We start from the raw sequence: 17,500 nt of genomic DNA, 5'->3' as shown, positions 1-17,500 counted from the left end.
CTTCTGACAAAGCTTTTTATTGTTTCAATAGCAACTACATTCGAATTTCGATTAGTCTTATAATACGTATGATTGATACCGATAAATGCACTTTCAGTATTTTTCTTATTAAAAGAAAGAATCATAATCCAAAATGGCATACATTTTCAGCCATGACCATCTACTTGTCAGGATGGCCGAGCGGTCTAAGGCGCCAGACTCAAGAATCCGTTCTTCCTGTTAAAGGGCTTTCTGGTCTCTGTAATGAGGCGTGGGTTCAAATCCCACTTCTGACAAAGCTTTTTATTGTTTCAATAGCAACTAAATTCAAATTTCGATTAGTCTTATAATACGTATGATTGATACCGATAAATGCACTTTCAGTATTTTTCTTATTAAAAGAAAGAATCATAATCCAAAATGGCATACATTTTCAGCCATGAGCATGTACTTGTCAGGATGGCCGAGCGGTCTAAGGCGCCAGACTCAAGAATCCGTTCTTCCTGTTAAAGGGCTTTCTGGTCTCTGTAAAGAGGCTTGGGTTCAAATCCCACTTCTGACAAAGCTTTTTATTGTTTCAATAGCAACTACATTCGAATTTCGATTAGTCTTATAATACGTATGATTGATACCGATAAATGCACTTTCAGTATTTTTCTTATTAAAAGAAAGAATCATAATCCAAAATGGCATACATTTTCAGGCATGACCATGTACTTGTCAGGATGGCCGAGCGGTCTAAGGCGCCAGATTTAAGAATCCGTTCTTCCTGTTAAAGGGCTTTCTGGTCTCTGTAAAGAGGCGTGGGTTCAAATCCCACTTCTGACAAAGCTTTTTATTGTTTCAATAGCAACTATATTCAAATTTCGATTAGTCTTATAATACGTATGATTGATAACGATAAATGCACTTTCAGTATTTTTCTTTTTAAAAGAAAGAATCATAATCAAAAATGGCATACATTTTCAGCCATGACCACGTACTTGTCAGGATGGCCGAGCGGTCTAAGGCGCCAGACTCAAGAATCCGTTCTTCCTGTTAAAGGGCTTTCTGGTCTCTATAGAGAGGCGTGGGTTCAAATCCCACTTCTGACAAAGCTTTTTATTGTTTCAATAGCAACTACATTCAAATTTCGGTACTTATGTAATATCTGGGCTCCCGTTTTTCTTATGAGACCGCGTCCCCTCGCGGGGCTCGCTGCGCTCGCCACGCTTCGGGCACGGTGGCTCGCTGCGCTCGCCACACTATATAAAATCAACTCCATGCGTAGTTGGATAGTAGGGGTATGAAAAAATGGGGTGCATTTAACATGGGAGCCCAGATAATACATAAGTACCCAAATTTCGATTAGTCTTATAATACGTATGATTAATACCGATAAATGCACTTTCAGTATTTTTTTTATTAAAAGAAAGAATCATAATCCAAAATGGCATACATTTTCAGTCATGTTCATGTACTTGTCAGGATGGCCGAGCGGTCTAAGGCGCCAGACTCAAGAATCCGTTCTTCCTGTAAAAGGGCTTTCTGGTCTCTGTAAAGAGGCGTGGGTTCAAATCCCACTTCTGACAAAGCTTTTTATTGTTTCAATAGCAACTACATCCAACTGCCAATTAGTCTTATAATACGTATGACTGATACCGATAAATACAGTTAGTAATTCTTTGTGTTTTATTTGTTCCTGTTTTCGACATAGATATCTTGATCACATTTATTTCAAAGCAACATGCAGCTTAATAAATTAAAGAAATGTAATCAGTAGAAACTGTGGAAGATCAGAGGAATAAAGTTATCCCATCAACACACCAACCGCAACCTTTCATTATTTTTTTATTAAAAGAAAGAATCATAATCCAAAATGGCATACATTTTCAGTCACGCTCATGTACTTGTCAGGATGTCCGAGCGTTCTAAGGCGCCAGACTCAAGAATCCGTTCTTCCTGTAAAAAGGCTTTCTGGTCTCTGTAAAGAGGCTTGGCTTCAAATCCCACTTCTGACAAAGCTTTTTATTGTTTCAATAGCAACTACATTCAACTGCCAATTAGTATTATAATACGTATGACTGATACCGATAAATGCAGTTAGTAGTTCTTTGTGTTTTATTTGTTCTTGTTTTCGACATAGATATCTTCATCACATTTATTTTAAAGTAACATGCAGCTTAATAAATTAAAGAAATGTAATCAGTAGAAACTGTGGAAGATCAGAGGAATAAAGTTATCCCATCAACACACTAACCCCAACCTTTCATTATTTTTTTATTAAAAGAAAGAATCATAATCTAAAATGGCATACATTTTCAGTCATGCTCAAGTACTTGTCAGGATGGCCGAGCGGTCTAAGGTGCCAGACTCAAGAATCCGTTCTTTCTGTAAAAGGGCTTTCTGGTCTCTGTATATAGGCGTGGGTTCAAATCCCACTTCTGACAAAGCTTTTTATTGTTTCAATAGCAACTACATTCAAATTTCGATTAATCTTATAATACGTATGATTGATACCGATAAATGCACTTAGTAGATCTTTGTGTTTTATTTGTTCTTGCTTTCGACATAGATATCTTGATCACATTTATTTCAAAGCAACGTGCCACCTAATAAATTAAAGAAATGTATTCAGTAGAAACTGTGGAAGATCAGAGGAATAAGGTTATCCCATCAACACACCAACCCCAACCTTTCATTATTTTTTTTATTAAAAGAAAGAATCATAATCCAAAATGGCATACATTTTCAGTCACACTCATCTACTTGTCAGGATGGCCGAGCGGTCTAAGGCGCCAGACTCAAGAATCCGTTCTTCCTGTTAAAGGGCTTTCTGGTCTCTGTAAAGAGGCGTGGGTTCAAATCCCACTTCTGACAAAGCTTTTTATTGTTTCAATAGCAACTACATTCAAATTTCGATTAGTCTTATAATACGTATGATTGATACCGATAAATGCACTTTCAGTATTTTTCTTATTAAAAGAAAGAATCATAATCCAAAATGGCATACATTTTCAGCCATGACCATGTACTTGTCAGGATGGCCGAGCGGTCTAAGGCGCCAGACTCAAGAATCCGTTCTTCCTGTTAAAGGGCTTTCTGGTCTCTGTAAAGAGGCGTGGGTTCAAATCCCACTTCTGACAAAGCTTTTTATTGTTTCAATAGCAACTACATTCGAATTTCGATTAGTCTTATAATACGTATGATTGATACCGATAAATGCACTTTCAGTATTTTTCTTATTAAAAGAAAGAATCATAATCCAAAATGGCATACATTTTCAGCCATGACCATGTACTTGTCAGGATGGCCGAGCGGTCTAAGGCGCCAGACTCAAGAATCCGTTTTTCCTGTTAAAGGGCTTTCTGGTCCCTGTAAAGAGGCGTGGGTTCAAATCCCACTTCTGACAAAGCTTTTTATTGTTTCAATAGCAACTATATTCAAATTTCGATTAGTCTTATAATACGTATGATTGATACCGATAAATGCACTTTCAGTATTTTTCTTTTTAAAAGAAAGAATCATAATCAAAAATGGCATACATTTTCAGCCATGACCATGTACTTGTCAGGATGGCCGAGCGGTCTAAGGCGCCAGACTCAAGAATCAGTTCTTCCTGTAAAAGGGCTTTCTGGTCTCTGTAAAGAGGCGTGGGTTCAAATCCCACTTCTGACAAAGCTTTTTATTGTTTCAATAGCAACTACATCCAACTGCCAATTAGTCTTATAATACGTATGACTGATACCGATAAATACAGTTAGTAATTCTTTGTGTTTTATTTGTTCCTGTTTTCGACATAGATATCTTGATCACATTTATTTCAAAGCAACATGCAGCTTAATAAATTAAAGAAATGTAATCAGTAGAAACTGTGGAAGATCAGAGGAATAAAGTTATCCCATCAACACACCAACCCCAACCTTTCATTATTTTTTTATTAAAAGAAAGAATCATAATCCAAAATGGCATACATTTTCAGTCACGCTCATGTACTAGTCAGGATGTCCGAGCGTTCTAAGGCGCCAGACTCAAGAACCCGTTCTTCCTGTAAAAATGCTTTCTGGTCTCTGTAAAGAGGCTTGGGTTCAAATCCCACTTCTGACAAAGCTTTTTATTGTTTCAATAGCAACTACATTCAACTGCCAATTAGTATTATAATACGTATGACTGATACTGATAAATGCAGTTAGTAGTTCTTTGTGTTTTATTTGTTCTTGTTTTCGACATAGATATCTTCATCACATTTATTTTAAAGTAACATGCAGCTTAATAAATTAAAGAAATGTAATCAGTAGAAACTGTGGAAGATCAGAGGAATAAAGTTATCCCATCAACACACTAACCCCAAGCTTTCATTATTTTTTTATTAAAAGAAAGAATCATAATCCAAAATGGCATACATTTTCAGTCACGCTCAAGTACTTGTCAGGATGGCTGAGCGGTCTAAGGTGCCAGACTCAAGAATCCATTCTTCCTGTAAAAGGGCTTTCTGGTCTCTGTATATAGGCATGGGTTCAAATCCCACTTCTGACAAAGCTTTTTATTGTTTCAATAGCAACTACATTCAAATTTCGATTAATCTTATAATACGTATGATTGATACCGATAAATGCACTTTCAGTATTTTTCTTATTAAAAGAAAGAATCATAATCCAAAATGGCATACATTTTCAGCCATGACCTTTTACTTGTCAGGATGGCCGAGCGGTCTAAGGCGCCAGACTCAAGAATCCGTTCTTCCTGTTAAAGGGCTTTCTGGTCTCTGTAAAGAGGCGTGGGTTCAAATCCCACTTCTGACAAAGCTTTTTATTGTTTCAATAGCAACTACATTCGAATTTCGATTAGTCTTATAATACGTATGATTGATACCGATAAATGCACTTTCAGTATTTTTCTTATTAAAAGAAAGAATCATAATCCAAAATGGCATACATTTTCAGCCATGACCATGTACTTGTCAGGATGGCCGAGCGGTCTAAGGCGCCAGACTCAAGAATCCGTTCTTCCTGTTAAAGGGCTTTCTGGTCTCTGTAAAGAGGTGTGGGTTCAAATCCCACTTCTGACAAAGCTTTTTATTGTTTCAATAGCAACTATATTCAAATTTCGATTAGTCTTATAATACGTATGATTGATACCGATAAATGCACTTTCAGTATTTTTCTTTTTAAAAGAAAGAATCATAATCAAAAATGGCATACATTTTCAGCCATGACCATGTACTTGTCAGGATGGCCGAGCGGTCTAAGGCGCCAGACTCAAGAATCCGTTCTTCCTGTTAAAGGGCTTTCTGGTCTCTGTAAAGAGGCGTGGGTTCAAATCCCACTTCTGACAAAGCTTTTTATTGTTTCAATAGCAACTATATTCAAATTTCGATTAGTCGTATAATACGTATGATTGATACCGATAAATGCACTTTCAGTGTTTTTTTTTATTAAAATAAAGATTCATAATCCAAAATGGCATACATTTTCAGTGACGTTCATGTACTTGTCAGGATGGCCGAGCGGTCTAAGGCGCCAGACTCAAGAATCCGTTCTTCCTGTAAAAGGGCTTTCTGGTCTTTGTATAGAGGCATGGGTTCAAATCCCAGTTCTGACAAAGCTTTTTATTGTTTCAATAGCAACTACATCCAACTGCCAATTAGTCTTATAATACGTATGACTGATACCGATAAATACAGTTAGTAATTCCTTGTGTTTTATTTGTTCCTGTTTTCGACATAGATATCTTGATCACATTTATTTCAAAGCAACATGCAGCTTAATAAATTAAAGAAATGTAATCAGTAGAAACTGTGGAAGATCAGAGGAATAAAGTTATCCCATCAACACACGAACCCCAACCTTTCATTATTTTTTTATTAAAAGAAAGAATCATAATCCAAAATGGCATACATTTTCAGTCACGCTCATGTTCTAGTCAGGATGGCCGAGCGGTCTAAGGCGCAAGACTCAAGAATCCGTTCTTCCTGTTAAAGGGCTTTCTGGTCTCTGTAAAGAGGTGTGGGTTCAAATCCCACTTCTGACAAAGCTTTTTATTGTTTCAATAGCAACTACATTCAAATTTCGATTAGTCTTATAATACGTATGATTGATACCGAAAAATGCACTTTCAGTATTTTTTTATTTTCAGTATTTTTTTTATTAAAAGAAAGAATCATAATCCAAAATGGCATACATTTTCAGTCATATTCATGTACTTGTCAGGATGGCCGAGCGTTCTAAGGCGCCAGACTCAAGAATCCGTTCTTCCTGTAAAAAGGCTTTCTGGTCTCTGTAAAGAGGCTTGGGTTCAAATCCCACTTCTGACAAAGCTTTTTATTGTTTCAATAGCAACTACATTCAACTGCCAATTAGTATTATAATACGTATGACTGATACCGATAAATGCAGTTAGTAGTTCTTTGTGTTTTATTTGTTCTTGTTTTCGACATAGATATCTTCATCACATTTATTTTAAAGTAACATGCAGCTTAATAAATTAAAGAAATGTAATCAGTAGAAACTGTGGAAGATCAGAGGAATAAAGTTATCCCATCAACACACTAACCCCAACCTTTCATTATTTTTTTTATTAAAAGAAAGAATCATAATCCAAAATGGCATACATTTTCAGTCACGCTCAAGTACTTGTCAGGATGGCCGAGCGGTCTAAGGTGCCAGACTCAAGAATCCGTTCTTCCTGTAAAAGGGCTTTCTGGTCTCTGTATATAGGCGTGGGTTCAAATCCCACTTCTGACAAAGCTTTTTATTGTTTCAATAGCAACTACATTCAAATTTCGATTAATCTTATAATACGTATGATTGATACCGATAAATGCACTTAGTAGATCTTTGTGTTTTATTTGTTCTTGCTTTCGACATAGATATCTTGATCACATTTATTTCAAAGCAACGTGCCACCTAATAAATTAAAGAAATGTATTCAGTAGAAACTGTGGAAGATCAGAGGAATAAGGTTATCCCATCAACACACCAACCCCAACCTTTCATTATTTTTTTTATTAAAAGAAAGAATCATAATCCAAAATGGCATACATTTTCAGTCACACTCATCTACTTGTCAGGATGGCCGAGCGGTCTAAGGCGCCAGACTCAAGAATCCGTTCTTCCTGTTAAAGGGCTTTCTGGTCTCTGTAAAGAGGCGTGGGTTCAAATCCCACTTCTGACAAAGCTTTTTATTGTTTCAATAGCAACTATATTCAAATTTCGATTAGTCTTATAATACGTATGATTGATACCGATAAATGCACTTTCAGTATTTTTCTTTTTAAAAGTCACGCTCATGTACTTGTCAGGATGGCCGAGCGGTCTAAGGTGCCAGACACAAGAATCAGTTCTTCCTGTTAAAGGGCTTTCTGGTCTCTGTAAAGAGGCGTGGGTTCAAATCCCACTTCTGACAAAGCTTTTTATTGTTTCAATAGCAACTATATTCAAATTTCGATTAGTCTTATAATACGTATGATTGATACCGATAAATGCACTTTCAGTATTTTTCTTTTTAAAAGAAAGAATCATAATCAAAAATGGCATACATTTTCAGCCATGACCATGTACTTGTCAGGATGGCCGAGCGGTCTAAGGCGCCAGACTCAAGAATCAGTTCTTCCTGTAAAAGGGCTTTCTGGTCTCTGTAAAGAGGCGTGGGTTCAAATCCCACTTCTGACAAAGCTTTTTATTGTTTCAATAGCAACTACATCCAACTGCCAATTAGTCTTATAATACGTATGACTGATACCGATAAATACAGTTAGTAATTCTTTGTGTTTTATTTGTTCCTGTTTTCGACATAAATATCTTGATCACATTTATTTCAAAGCAACATGCAGCTTAATAAATTAAAGAAATGTAATCAGTAGAAACTGTGGAAGATCAGAGGAATAAAGTTATCCCATCAACACACCAACCCCAACCTTTCATTATTTTTTTATTAAAAGAAAGAATCATAATCCAAAATGGCATACATTTTCAGTCACGCTCATGTACTAGTCAGGATGTCCGAGCGTTCTAAGGCGCCAGACTCAAGAACCCGTTCTTCCTGTAAAAAGGCTTTCTGGTCTCTGTAAAGAGGCTTGGGTTCAAATCCCACTTCTGACAAAGCTTTTTATTGTTTCAATAGCAACTACATTCAACTGCCAATTAGTATTATAATACGTATGACTGATACTGATAAATGCAGTTAGTAGTTCTTTGTGTTTTATTTGTTCTTGTTTTCGACATAGATATCTTCATCACATTTATTTTAAAGTAACATGCAGCTTAATAAATTAAAGAAATGTAATCAGTAGAAACTGTGGAAGATCAGAGGAATAAAGTTATCCCATCAACACACTAACCCCAAGCTTTCATTATTTTTTTATTAAAAGAAAGAATCATAATCCAAAATGGCATACATTTTCAGTCACGCTCAAGTACTTGTCAGGATGGCCGAGCGGTCTAAGGTGCCAGACTCAAGAATCCATTCTTCCTGTAAAAGGGCTTTCTGGTCTCTGTATATAGGCATGGGTTCAAATCCCACTTCTGACAAAGCTTTTTATTGTTTCAATAGCAACTACATTCAAATTTCGATTAATCTTATAATACGTATGATTGATACCGATAAATGCACTTTCAGTATTTTTCTTATTAAAAGAAAGAATCATAATCCAAAATGGCATACATTTTCAGCCATAACCATGTACTTGTCAGGATGGCCGAGCGGTCTAAGGCGCCAGACTCAAGAATCCGTTCTTCCTGTTAAAGGGCTTTCTGGTCTCTGTAAAGAGGCGTGGGTTCAAATCCCACTTCTGACAAAGCTTTTTATTGTTTCAATAGCAACTACATTCGAATTTCGATTAGTCTTATAATACGTATGATTGATACCGATAAATGCACTTTCAGTATTTTTCTTATTAAAAGAAAGAATCATAATCCAAAATGGCATACATTTTCAGCCATGACCATGTACTTGTCAGGATGGCCGAGCGGTCTAAGGCGCCAGACTCAAGAATCCGTTCTTCCTGTTAAAGGGCTTTCTGGTCTCTGTAAAGAGGTGTGGGTTCAAATCCCACTTCTGACAAAGCTTTTTATTGTTTCAATAGCAACTATATTCAAATTTCGATTAGTCTTATAATACGTATGATTGATACCGATAAATGCACTTTCAGTATTTTTCTTTTTAAAAGAAAGAATCATAATCAAAAATGGCATACATTTTCAGCCATGACCATGTACTTGTCAGGATGGCCGAGCGGTCTAAGGCGCCAAACTCAAGAATCCGTTCTTCCTGTTAAAGGGCTTTCTGGTCTCTGTAAAGAGGCGTGGGTTCAAATCCCACTTCTGACAAAGCTTTTTATTGTTTCAATAGCAACTATATTAAAATTTCGATTAGTCTTATAAAACGTATGATTGATACCGATAAATGCACTTTCAGTATTTTTCTTATTAAAAGAAAGAATCATAATCCAAAATGGCATACATTTTCAGTCATGTTCATGTACTTGTCAGGATGGCCGAGTGGTCTAAGGCGCCAGTCTCAAGAATCCGTTCTTCCTGTTAAAGGGCTTTCTGGTCTCTGTAAAGAGGTATGAGTTAAAATCCCACTTCTGACAAAGCTTTTTATTGTTTCAATAGCAACTATATTCAAATTTCGATTAGTCGTATAATACGTATGATTGATACCGATAAATGCACTTTCAGTGTTTTTTTTATTAAAATAAAGATTCATAATCCAAAATGGCATACATTTTCAGTGACGTTCATGTACTTGTCAGGATGGCCGAGCGTTCTAAGGCGCCAGACTCAAGAATCCGTTCTTCCTGTAAAAAGGCTTTCTGGTCTCTGTAAAGAGGCTTGGGTTCAAATCCCACTTCTGACAAAGCTTTTTATTGTTTCAATAGCAACTACATTCAACTGCCAATTAGTATTATAATACGTATGACTGATACCGATAAATGCAGTTAGTAGTTCTTTGTGTTTTATTTGTTCTTGTTTTCGACATAGATATCTTCATCACATTTATTTTAAAGTAACATGCAGCTTAATAAATTAAAGAAATGTAATCAGTAGAAACTGTGGAAGATCAGAGGAATAAAGTTATCCCATCAACACACTAACCCCAACCTTTCATTATTTTTTTTATTAAAAGAAAGAATCATAATCCAAAATGGCATACATTTTCAGTCACGCTCAAGTACTTGTCAGGATGGCCGAGCGGTCTAAGGTGCCAGACTCAAGAATCCGTTCTTCCTGTAAAAGGGCTTTCTGGTCTCTGTATATAGGCGTGGGTTCAAATCCCACTTCTGACAAAGCTTTTTATTGTTTCAATAGCAACTACATTCAAATTTCGATTAATCTTATAATACGTATGATTGATACCGATAAATGCACTTAGTAGATCTTTGTGTTTTATTTGTTCTTGCTTTCGACATAGATATCTTGATCACATTTATTTCAAAGCAACGTGCCACCTAATAAATTAAAGAAATGTATTCAGTAGAAACTGTGGAAGATCAGAGGAATAAGGTTATCCCATCAACACACCAACCCCAACCTTTCATTATTTTTTTTATTAAAAGAAAGAATCATAATCCAAAATGGCATACATTTTCAGTCACACTCATCTACTTGTCAGGATGGCCGAGCGGTCTAAGGCGCCAGACTCAAGAATCCGTTCTTCCTGTTAAAGGGCTTTCTGGTCTCTGTAAAGAGGCGTGGGTTCAAATCCCACTTCTGACAAAGCTTTTTATTGTTTCAATAGCAACTATATTCAAATTTCGATTAGTCTTATAATACGTATGATTGATACCGATAAATGCACTTTCAGTATTTTTCTTTTTAAAAGTCACGCTCATGTACTTGTCAGGATGGCCGAGCGGTCTAAGGTGCCAGACACAAGAATCAGTTCTTCCTGTTAAAGGGCTTTCTGGTCTCTGTAAAGAGGCGTGGGTTCAAATCCCACTTCTGACAAAGCTTTTTATTGTTTCAATAGCAACTACATTCAACTGCCAATTAGTCTTATAATACGTATGACTGATACCGATAAATGCAGTTAGTAGTTCTTTGTGTTTTATTTGTTCTTGTTTTCGACATAGATATCTTCATCACATTTATTTTAAAGCAACATGCAGCTTAATAAATTAAAGAAATGTAATCAGTAGAAACTGTGGAAGATCAGAGGAATAAAGTTATCCCATCAACACACTAACCCCAACCTTTCATTATTTTTTTATTAAAAGAAAGAATCATAATCCAAAATGGCATACATTTTCAGTCACGTTCATGTACTTGTCAGGATGGCTGAGCGGTCTAAGGCGCCAGACTCAAGAATCCATTCTTCCTGTAAAAGGGCTTTCTGGTCTCTTTATATAGGCATGGGTTCAAACCCCACTTCTGACAAAGCTTTTTATTGTTTCAATAGCAACTACATTCAAATTTCGATTAATCTTATAATACGTATGATTGATACCGATAAATGCACTTTCAGTATTTTTTTTATTAAAAGAAAGAATCATAATCCAAAATGGCATACATTTTCAGTCATGTTCATGTACTTGTCATTAAGGCGCCAGACTCAAGAATCCTTTCTTCCTGTAAAAGGGCTTGCAAAGTCTCTTCCTCTATTGAGCTCTGAATGTTATATAATGATTTATAGTACTCCCTGAAGGCCTGAGCAATCTTTTGCGGGTCATATACTATATTATTTTGGGAATCTTTTAATGATAAAATACGGTCCCTCCTCTTACGTTCCCTTAACCGATGTGCCAGTAGCGCGTCGGCTTTATCTCCTTTTGCGTAAAATTTATATTTTAACCACCTCATAGTTTTCGCTGCTTTTGCTGATTGAATCTGATATAATTGACTCTTTAATACTAACAGTCTACTATAGATCGATCGTTTGGAGTTCTGTTGATGTTCTATTGTTAAGGCTTCTATCTGTTTCTCCAAGTCCAGGCAAATTTTCTGATCTTTTAGTTTTTGTGTTTTAGCTAATGATATGAAGTGTCCCCTGATCGTAGCCTTATGTGCCTCCCAAACTATTGATGTGGTTACATCTTCTGTCATATTTAAGTCAAAGTATTCTTTCAGTATTTTTTCCACTTGTATTACATATTCCTTTTTTAAAAGGAGTGAGGTGTTTAATCTCCACCTGAAGGCCGATGCAAAAGTTTGCGAGACCGGAATCGAGATAGAAATGGCTAGATGATCCGACCAAACTACGGGGGTAACCCAAGCTTTACTTAGTCCTGTTACAGTATTGGAATCAACTAGGAACAGATCGAGTCTAGAGTGCACTCTATGAGGTATAGAATAGTGTGTGTATGTTCGTTCCGCTGGATACAGTACCCTCCAGGCATCAAATAAGCCGTGTGAGGTCATTATGTCCCTCAGTCTCCTCGATTCTCTGACTGTAGTATGGCCTGGTGGTTTAGCTGCTGATCTGTCCCAATTTATGTCTGGCACCGCGTTGAAGTCTCCTCCAATAACTATTCTACCTTTAGCAATTTTATTAAGTTGATTAAAAAACTCTTTATGACATACCCCTTGTTCCATATTTGGTACATATATTGAAGCTATTGTTAAATAAGCTAGGCCTAAATTTATTACCAGAATATTAAATCGTCCCTTTGAGTCAGCATAAGCTTGCTCTACCTGGAACGCTAGTGAGTTATGTATCATTATTGCTGTTCCCTTTTTTTTTTTGTTTCCAGTTGAATAATGTACATATGGAAAGGCCCGTGAGGTTATTGCAGGATGAGTATTTTTAAAATTTGTCTCTTGTAATAATAATATTTTTATTTTCTGTTTCTTAAAAAATTGTATAGCCATAGTGCGTTTTTGGGGAGAATTCAAACCATTTACATTTAAAGAAATTATTTCCAGTGTCATAATATATGTCTATGAAGGGAAATGCTTACATTACGTGTGACTCCCTGAACTTGCCTGTTCTGTGTAGGTAAAGGAAGGGAGGAAGGTTGAAACTTAAAGTTAAAAAGACATATTAGGTAAGATACCCCAAGAGGCATCTTGAGCAAAATTGTAAATGGCCGTTAGTTGGTAAAGAGAAAAAAAACGGCTACCCGTTTCTATCACGGGTGCTATCCAATCCGGGGAGCACCCACGTGTAACGGGGAGGGAAGGAAAGGGGGGGTTGAAACAAAAAAAAAAAAGTATAGGGTATTTCCCTACTGGGGTGAGGGTTATCACCTTTTACTTAACACTCTGAATTTACATCTCAACAATATACTGTATTTATATATTTATATAGCACAAAAAAATCATACAGAAGAGAAGAGAAAAAAAAAAAAACATCAAATTAACAAAAAAAAAAAAAAAACTGAAATGGAAAAGGAAGGGAGGGGAGGCTATATTTATCTCTCCCAACCCTCCGTTCCCCTTTATATTTATTTAGTTTTCATCTCCCAGAATCCATCCTGTTCTATTCTTAGTCCGGTTGCCCGAACGATGATCAAATCAGATTCTAATCAGATAAAATTTTGCCAATGTACCTGCATGTTTAATCAGTATTTAAACTTTTTTACTGTCCTTAACTATCCCACCTACAGCCGAATTTGTGAGTTCCCATTGTGATATAGCTAATTTACATATTCCCCAAGATTCTCTCTCCTAGTTATTCTGTTGGTTCTAATCTCTCAGGTATTACCTTGGGCTCCATCCCCCAGTTGAGCACCCTACTCTTCCTTACTAAACCTGCCCCATAACTATGGGGGTCATCTTGAGGGGTGGTCCCTTTAGTAGATCTAAACTTCTGACCTTCATTATTACAACCAAAGTTCTCCACCTTACTTCTGAGGTATTTTATCACTATATTCCAGGCCTTCAATCCTATGATAATGAGAGAGAAAATATGTGCAAAAAAAAAAAAAAACCCCCGTGATTTGTGATAACATCATGCAAAATCGTGTGAGGAGTGAAGAAATAAAAAGAAGCGAGAAAAAAAAAAAAAAAAAATTATGAATAAATAAATAAAGAAAAAAAGGTAAGTATAGTGCTAAAGGACATTTTTGATCTATGCTTATTTATACGTTATTTCTATAATTCTTTCTATGTCTACATCGTGATAGTGCTAATTTCTGCTGATGGGGGAAGTGGAATAAATTAAATAAACTTATTTTTTATATTTTTTTTGGTTCACTTTGGCAAATAATAATTATCCTTAGCATTTTATAGTACAACTGATAGCTTTAACATTTGTTCTGGGGTACTACATCCTTTTCTCTTTTCTTCTGCTACTCCTTCCTTAATATGTTCAATTGTCCTTTTGTGCTTCTGGCCCAACCTTGGACCATTCTGGCCGTGGAGCTGTTTTATCCTTCATCTTTTCTGATGGCCCTGGAGGGGAAAGCTCAACTGTGATTATATCAAGTCCCAACCGTTTTAAGGTGTCATGACCCTCTTCAGGGTTTCTCACTGTCTGTTTCTTCCCATTATGTGTAAACTGAAGCGAGAATGGGAAGCCCCATTTATAGGGGATCTTCTGGTTGCGTAGGCTCCTGGTGATCTCTCCCATTTCCCTTCTTTTCCTTAATGTCAAGGGCGCTAAATCTTGAAAAATCAATAGAGTCGAGTCTCTGTATACGATTGAAGTGGATTTCCTGCTTGCCTCCAATATCTTTGGTTTCATATGCGAATAATGCATTTTCAATATAACATCTCTTGGAGGTTGATCTTGAGGTGGTTTCGCTCTTAAAGCTCTATGTGCTCTATCCAACAGAAATTGATCCTCTGGGCACTCTGGAAGTAATTGATGAAACAGGCCGGTTAAATAGATAACTAACGCTTGTGTATCAATTAACTCAGGAATGTTTCGTATTCGTAAGTTATCTCTTCTTGATCTATTTTCAAGATCTTCTATATGGTCTCGCATGCCTTCCATTTCTGTTCTTAAATCTGTCATCTCTTGAGACATTACTTCGTTATAGTTACAGATATCATCAGTTTTGTGTTCTAAAGTGTCTATGCGGGATCCCAGAGATGAAATTTCTGTTTTCAATTCTTGTATCGCTGCGCGGAGTTCCACTTTAAATGATGTTGTTATTCTCTCGATTAATGATTCATATGGATCTACATCAGTTACATTAGACAATATACTTCTAGATGGTGATTGAGTCTGGTTTAAGGCTGTTACTGGCGATTGTGGTTGCTGAATCGATTGTTTACCTCTCTTTACAAAAAAGGCTGATGATTGCTCTTGTGATTGGTTTTTGCGGTTTCTGTTAGACATTTTTTTTTTCTTTTCCCTTTCTTTCTCTTCCTCCTCTTTTCTCTTCCACCCTTTTCCTTTCTTCTCCTCCTTTCCCTTTTTTTTCTTTTTTCCTTTTGACCTTTCCCTTTAAAACTATAATCTTCCCCAAAGGTTTCGAATCTCCAGCAAGCCGCTATTAGTTCAGCTTTCCCACCTTCTTCTCTCCCCTCTTCTTCTCCTCTTGACCATCTATTTAGTCATATATTTTTGTTCTGAGATTTTATCTTTAGGTGTAAGGCCCTTCACCCCTTGTTAATTCGTTTTGACCCCCATCTGGCCTTTCTTCAGCACTGAGCTGAATCCATTGTCTGCGTCTCTAAATCTGCGTAGTATGGCCTGGTGGGGGTTATCCGCTATCTTATAGCTTTAATAAGTAGGGTGTTCCCCCTTTTCTGAGGGGTATTTTTTTTTTTTTTCCCACCTCTCTATATATTTTAGGAGCGGGTGTCCACCAATTTAATTTACCCCTTATCTCCTTAATAGGAGGTATCTGAGGATACAGTTGTGTACAGGGGTCCCCGGATTTCCCCCTGGTCACACACTTATATCTCTTTTTAGCTCCTATTGTGTTCTGGGCTGTATTATGTACCAAGGCAGCAGGTTATGTATACTGTTTAAACCTCCGTTTCCTGGGGCTATCAAACGTGGCCCCCAGTACCGTGTACCCTGTTCTTTTTCCAGGCTCTTTTTATATCTGACCAGTGCTAGGTCACCGGGACCATTGATTTCCAGCGCCTTTTATTTTCAGAATGTATACCAAAAACAAGTTTTTTTTTTTTTTTTTATAAAGTTCTTTAATGGGGAACTTCCCCACTCACCCACTCCAGCCTGAGGGCACCGTTTTCAGGGTCCCGATTTTCTGCCGATAACGTCCCTTCTCTGTCCACAGCAACACACCTGCTGCCTCCTCTCTGCTTCAGAGTCCGTGCACGCAGCTCTGTGCACTTCCACTCACTCACTGTTGCCGGTCAGCTTTGGCAGCCTGTGTTCTCCTCAACCTGCAGCGCTCGAGAAGCGGGCGCCCGGCTCCGAGGTCCTCACAGAGCTGCTGTGGGGGTGAGTCCGGCTGCTGCTTCTTTTTCTCTCCTCCTGCCTTCTGCACGCTCCAGCCGGAGTCTGTGCACCGTACCGTCGCGGTAATACCGCGTCGCTGGCCGGGACAAGTCAGTCAGCGCAGCGGTAGTGGAGCGGGCGGCTTTCAGGTCTCCTGCGCCCGAGTGTCCGTCCCGGCTGCAACCCGCAAGGACAGACAAGTCTGTCCCCCGGCTCCGCTGCCGAGACACCACCCAGTACCCGCACTGCAAATAAAGGTCCCGGTATATGCCTCTTCTCCTGGAGCTTCTGATCCGGCAGGAGGGCGCTGAAGAAGCCGCTCAAGGTATGTTTGCACGAGGCTTCAGCAGGAGATCCCTCGCCCTGCGACCTGCTCAGACGCTGACTCGCCTGACAAAGCTTTTTATTGTTTCAATAACAACTACATTCGAATTTCAATTATTCTTATAATACGTATGATTGATACCGATAAATGCACTTTCAGTATTTTTCTTATTAAAAGAAAGAATCATAATCCAAAATGGCATACATTTTCAGTCATGTTCATGTACTTGTCAGGATGGCCGAGCGGTCTTAGGCGCCAGACTCAAGAATCCGTTCTTCCTGTAAAAGGGCTTTCTGGTCTCTGTAAAGAGGCGTGGGTTCAAATCCCACTTCTGACAAAGCTTTTTATTGTTTCAATAGCAACTACATTCAACTGCCAATTAGTCTTATAATACGTATGACTGATACCGATAAATGCGGTTAGTAGTTCTTTGTGTTTTATTTGTTCTTGTTTTCGACATAGATATCTTGATCACATTTATTTCAAAGCAACATGCAGCTTAATAAATTAAAGAAATGTAATCAGTAGAAACTGTGGAAGATCAGAGGAATAAAGTTATCCCATCAACACACCAACCCCAACCTTTCATTATTTTTTTATTAAAAGAAAGAATCATAATCCAAAATGGCATACATTTTCAGTCAAGATCATGTACTTGTCAGGATGGCTGAGCGGTCTAAGGCGCCAGACTCAAGAATCCGTTCTTCCTGTTAAAGGGCTTTCTGGTCTCTGTAAAGAGGCGTGGGTTCAAATCCCACTTCTGGCAAAGCTTTTTATTGTTTCAATAGCAACTACATTCGAATTTCGATTAGTCTTATAATACGTATGATTGATACCGATAAATGCACTTTCAGTATTTTTCTTATTAAAAGAAAGAATCATAATCCAAAATGGCATACATTTTCAGCCATGACCATG

The 17,500-nt window shown here is 37.5% G+C and overlaps 30 non-coding genes across 30 annotated transcripts in view; all 30 read left to right on the top strand.

Moving 5' to 3' along the window:
• The window catches only part of TRNAL-CAA (transfer RNA leucine (anticodon CAA)), a 109-nt gene extending 100 nt beyond the window's left edge, over positions 1–9 (top strand). Inside the window, exon 2 of the tRNA in view lies at positions 1–9. This exon is cut by the window's left edge and continues 37 nt beyond it. This is a non-coding gene — a tRNA (tRNA-Leu).
• Positions 10–166: 157 nt separating this feature from the next.
• On the top strand, positions 167–275 carry TRNAL-CAA (transfer RNA leucine (anticodon CAA)). The gene is made up of 2 exons: positions 167–204; positions 230–275. It is a non-coding gene; the product is annotated as a tRNA-Leu (tRNA).
• A 157-nt stretch (positions 276–432) lies between these two features.
• Positions 433–541, top strand: TRNAL-CAA (transfer RNA leucine (anticodon CAA)). The gene is made up of 2 exons: positions 433–470; positions 496–541. It is a non-coding gene; the product is annotated as a tRNA-Leu (tRNA).
• A 157-nt stretch (positions 542–698) lies between these two features.
• Positions 699–807, top strand: TRNAL-UAA (transfer RNA leucine (anticodon UAA)). The gene is made up of 2 exons: positions 699–736; positions 762–807. It is a non-coding gene; the product is annotated as a tRNA-Leu (tRNA).
• A 157-nt stretch (positions 808–964) lies between these two features.
• TRNAL-CAA (transfer RNA leucine (anticodon CAA)) lies at positions 965–1,073 on the top strand. The gene is made up of 2 exons: positions 965–1,002; positions 1,028–1,073. It is a non-coding gene; the product is annotated as a tRNA-Leu (tRNA).
• Positions 1,074–1,441: 368 nt separating this feature from the next.
• TRNAL-CAA (transfer RNA leucine (anticodon CAA)) lies at positions 1,442–1,550 on the top strand. The gene is made up of 2 exons: positions 1,442–1,479; positions 1,505–1,550. It is a non-coding gene; the product is annotated as a tRNA-Leu (tRNA).
• Positions 1,551–2,299: 749 nt separating this feature from the next.
• TRNAL-CAA (transfer RNA leucine (anticodon CAA)) lies at positions 2,300–2,408 on the top strand. Its single transcript has 2 exons — positions 2,300–2,337; positions 2,363–2,408. It is a non-coding gene; the product is annotated as a tRNA-Leu (tRNA).
• Positions 2,409–2,729: 321 nt separating this feature from the next.
• On the top strand, positions 2,730–2,838 carry TRNAL-CAA (transfer RNA leucine (anticodon CAA)). Its single transcript has 2 exons — positions 2,730–2,767; positions 2,793–2,838. It is a non-coding gene; the product is annotated as a tRNA-Leu (tRNA).
• A 157-nt stretch (positions 2,839–2,995) lies between these two features.
• Positions 2,996–3,104, top strand: TRNAL-CAA (transfer RNA leucine (anticodon CAA)). Its single transcript has 2 exons — positions 2,996–3,033; positions 3,059–3,104. It is a non-coding gene; the product is annotated as a tRNA-Leu (tRNA).
• A 157-nt stretch (positions 3,105–3,261) lies between these two features.
• TRNAL-CAA (transfer RNA leucine (anticodon CAA)) lies at positions 3,262–3,370 on the top strand. Its single transcript has 2 exons — positions 3,262–3,299; positions 3,325–3,370. It is a non-coding gene; the product is annotated as a tRNA-Leu (tRNA).
• Positions 3,371–3,527: 157 nt separating this feature from the next.
• Positions 3,528–3,636, top strand: TRNAL-CAA (transfer RNA leucine (anticodon CAA)). The gene is made up of 2 exons: positions 3,528–3,565; positions 3,591–3,636. It is a non-coding gene; the product is annotated as a tRNA-Leu (tRNA).
• Positions 3,637–4,651: 1,015 nt separating this feature from the next.
• On the top strand, positions 4,652–4,760 carry TRNAL-CAA (transfer RNA leucine (anticodon CAA)). The gene is made up of 2 exons: positions 4,652–4,689; positions 4,715–4,760. It is a non-coding gene; the product is annotated as a tRNA-Leu (tRNA).
• Positions 4,761–4,917: 157 nt separating this feature from the next.
• TRNAL-CAA (transfer RNA leucine (anticodon CAA)) lies at positions 4,918–5,026 on the top strand. The gene is made up of 2 exons: positions 4,918–4,955; positions 4,981–5,026. It is a non-coding gene; the product is annotated as a tRNA-Leu (tRNA).
• Positions 5,027–5,183: 157 nt separating this feature from the next.
• On the top strand, positions 5,184–5,292 carry TRNAL-CAA (transfer RNA leucine (anticodon CAA)). Its single transcript has 2 exons — positions 5,184–5,221; positions 5,247–5,292. It is a non-coding gene; the product is annotated as a tRNA-Leu (tRNA).
• A 158-nt stretch (positions 5,293–5,450) lies between these two features.
• On the top strand, positions 5,451–5,559 carry TRNAL-CAA (transfer RNA leucine (anticodon CAA)). The gene is made up of 2 exons: positions 5,451–5,488; positions 5,514–5,559. It is a non-coding gene; the product is annotated as a tRNA-Leu (tRNA).
• Positions 5,560–5,879: 320 nt separating this feature from the next.
• Positions 5,880–5,988, top strand: TRNAL-CAA (transfer RNA leucine (anticodon CAA)). The gene is made up of 2 exons: positions 5,880–5,917; positions 5,943–5,988. It is a non-coding gene; the product is annotated as a tRNA-Leu (tRNA).
• Positions 5,989–6,592: 604 nt separating this feature from the next.
• Positions 6,593–6,701, top strand: TRNAL-CAA (transfer RNA leucine (anticodon CAA)). Its single transcript has 2 exons — positions 6,593–6,630; positions 6,656–6,701. It is a non-coding gene; the product is annotated as a tRNA-Leu (tRNA).
• Positions 6,702–7,022: 321 nt separating this feature from the next.
• Positions 7,023–7,131, top strand: TRNAL-CAA (transfer RNA leucine (anticodon CAA)). The gene is made up of 2 exons: positions 7,023–7,060; positions 7,086–7,131. It is a non-coding gene; the product is annotated as a tRNA-Leu (tRNA).
• A 122-nt stretch (positions 7,132–7,253) lies between these two features.
• Positions 7,254–7,362, top strand: TRNAL-CAA (transfer RNA leucine (anticodon CAA)). The gene is made up of 2 exons: positions 7,254–7,291; positions 7,317–7,362. It is a non-coding gene; the product is annotated as a tRNA-Leu (tRNA).
• Positions 7,363–7,519: 157 nt separating this feature from the next.
• Positions 7,520–7,628, top strand: TRNAL-CAA (transfer RNA leucine (anticodon CAA)). The gene is made up of 2 exons: positions 7,520–7,557; positions 7,583–7,628. It is a non-coding gene; the product is annotated as a tRNA-Leu (tRNA).
• A 749-nt stretch (positions 7,629–8,377) lies between these two features.
• Positions 8,378–8,486, top strand: TRNAL-CAA (transfer RNA leucine (anticodon CAA)). Its single transcript has 2 exons — positions 8,378–8,415; positions 8,441–8,486. It is a non-coding gene; the product is annotated as a tRNA-Leu (tRNA).
• Positions 8,487–8,643: 157 nt separating this feature from the next.
• On the top strand, positions 8,644–8,752 carry TRNAL-CAA (transfer RNA leucine (anticodon CAA)). Its single transcript has 2 exons — positions 8,644–8,681; positions 8,707–8,752. It is a non-coding gene; the product is annotated as a tRNA-Leu (tRNA).
• Positions 8,753–8,909: 157 nt separating this feature from the next.
• On the top strand, positions 8,910–9,018 carry TRNAL-CAA (transfer RNA leucine (anticodon CAA)). The gene is made up of 2 exons: positions 8,910–8,947; positions 8,973–9,018. It is a non-coding gene; the product is annotated as a tRNA-Leu (tRNA).
• A 157-nt stretch (positions 9,019–9,175) lies between these two features.
• On the top strand, positions 9,176–9,284 carry TRNAL-CAA (transfer RNA leucine (anticodon CAA)). The gene is made up of 2 exons: positions 9,176–9,213; positions 9,239–9,284. It is a non-coding gene; the product is annotated as a tRNA-Leu (tRNA).
• Positions 9,285–10,137: 853 nt separating this feature from the next.
• Positions 10,138–10,246, top strand: TRNAL-CAA (transfer RNA leucine (anticodon CAA)). Its single transcript has 2 exons — positions 10,138–10,175; positions 10,201–10,246. It is a non-coding gene; the product is annotated as a tRNA-Leu (tRNA).
• Positions 10,247–10,567: 321 nt separating this feature from the next.
• Positions 10,568–10,676, top strand: TRNAL-CAA (transfer RNA leucine (anticodon CAA)). Its single transcript has 2 exons — positions 10,568–10,605; positions 10,631–10,676. It is a non-coding gene; the product is annotated as a tRNA-Leu (tRNA).
• A 122-nt stretch (positions 10,677–10,798) lies between these two features.
• TRNAL-CAA (transfer RNA leucine (anticodon CAA)) lies at positions 10,799–10,907 on the top strand. Its single transcript has 2 exons — positions 10,799–10,836; positions 10,862–10,907. It is a non-coding gene; the product is annotated as a tRNA-Leu (tRNA).
• Positions 10,908–11,227: 320 nt separating this feature from the next.
• TRNAL-CAA (transfer RNA leucine (anticodon CAA)) lies at positions 11,228–11,336 on the top strand. Its single transcript has 2 exons — positions 11,228–11,265; positions 11,291–11,336. It is a non-coding gene; the product is annotated as a tRNA-Leu (tRNA).
• Positions 11,337–16,810: 5,474 nt separating this feature from the next.
• Positions 16,811–16,919, top strand: TRNAL-CAA (transfer RNA leucine (anticodon CAA)). Its single transcript has 2 exons — positions 16,811–16,848; positions 16,874–16,919. It is a non-coding gene; the product is annotated as a tRNA-Leu (tRNA).
• Positions 16,920–17,239: 320 nt separating this feature from the next.
• Positions 17,240–17,348, top strand: TRNAL-CAA (transfer RNA leucine (anticodon CAA)). The gene is made up of 2 exons: positions 17,240–17,277; positions 17,303–17,348. It is a non-coding gene; the product is annotated as a tRNA-Leu (tRNA).
• Positions 17,349–17,500: the final 152 nt, after the last annotated feature.

This window comes from Crinia signifera, chromosome 9, assembly GCF_055691185.1.
Source record: "Crinia signifera chromosome 9, ASM5569118v1, whole genome shotgun sequence".
Taxonomy (NCBI): domain Eukaryota; kingdom Metazoa; phylum Chordata; class Amphibia; order Anura; family Myobatrachidae; genus Crinia; species Crinia signifera.
Note: the sequence above shows the minus strand (reverse complement) of the source record. Positions and strands in the feature narration are given on the sequence as shown.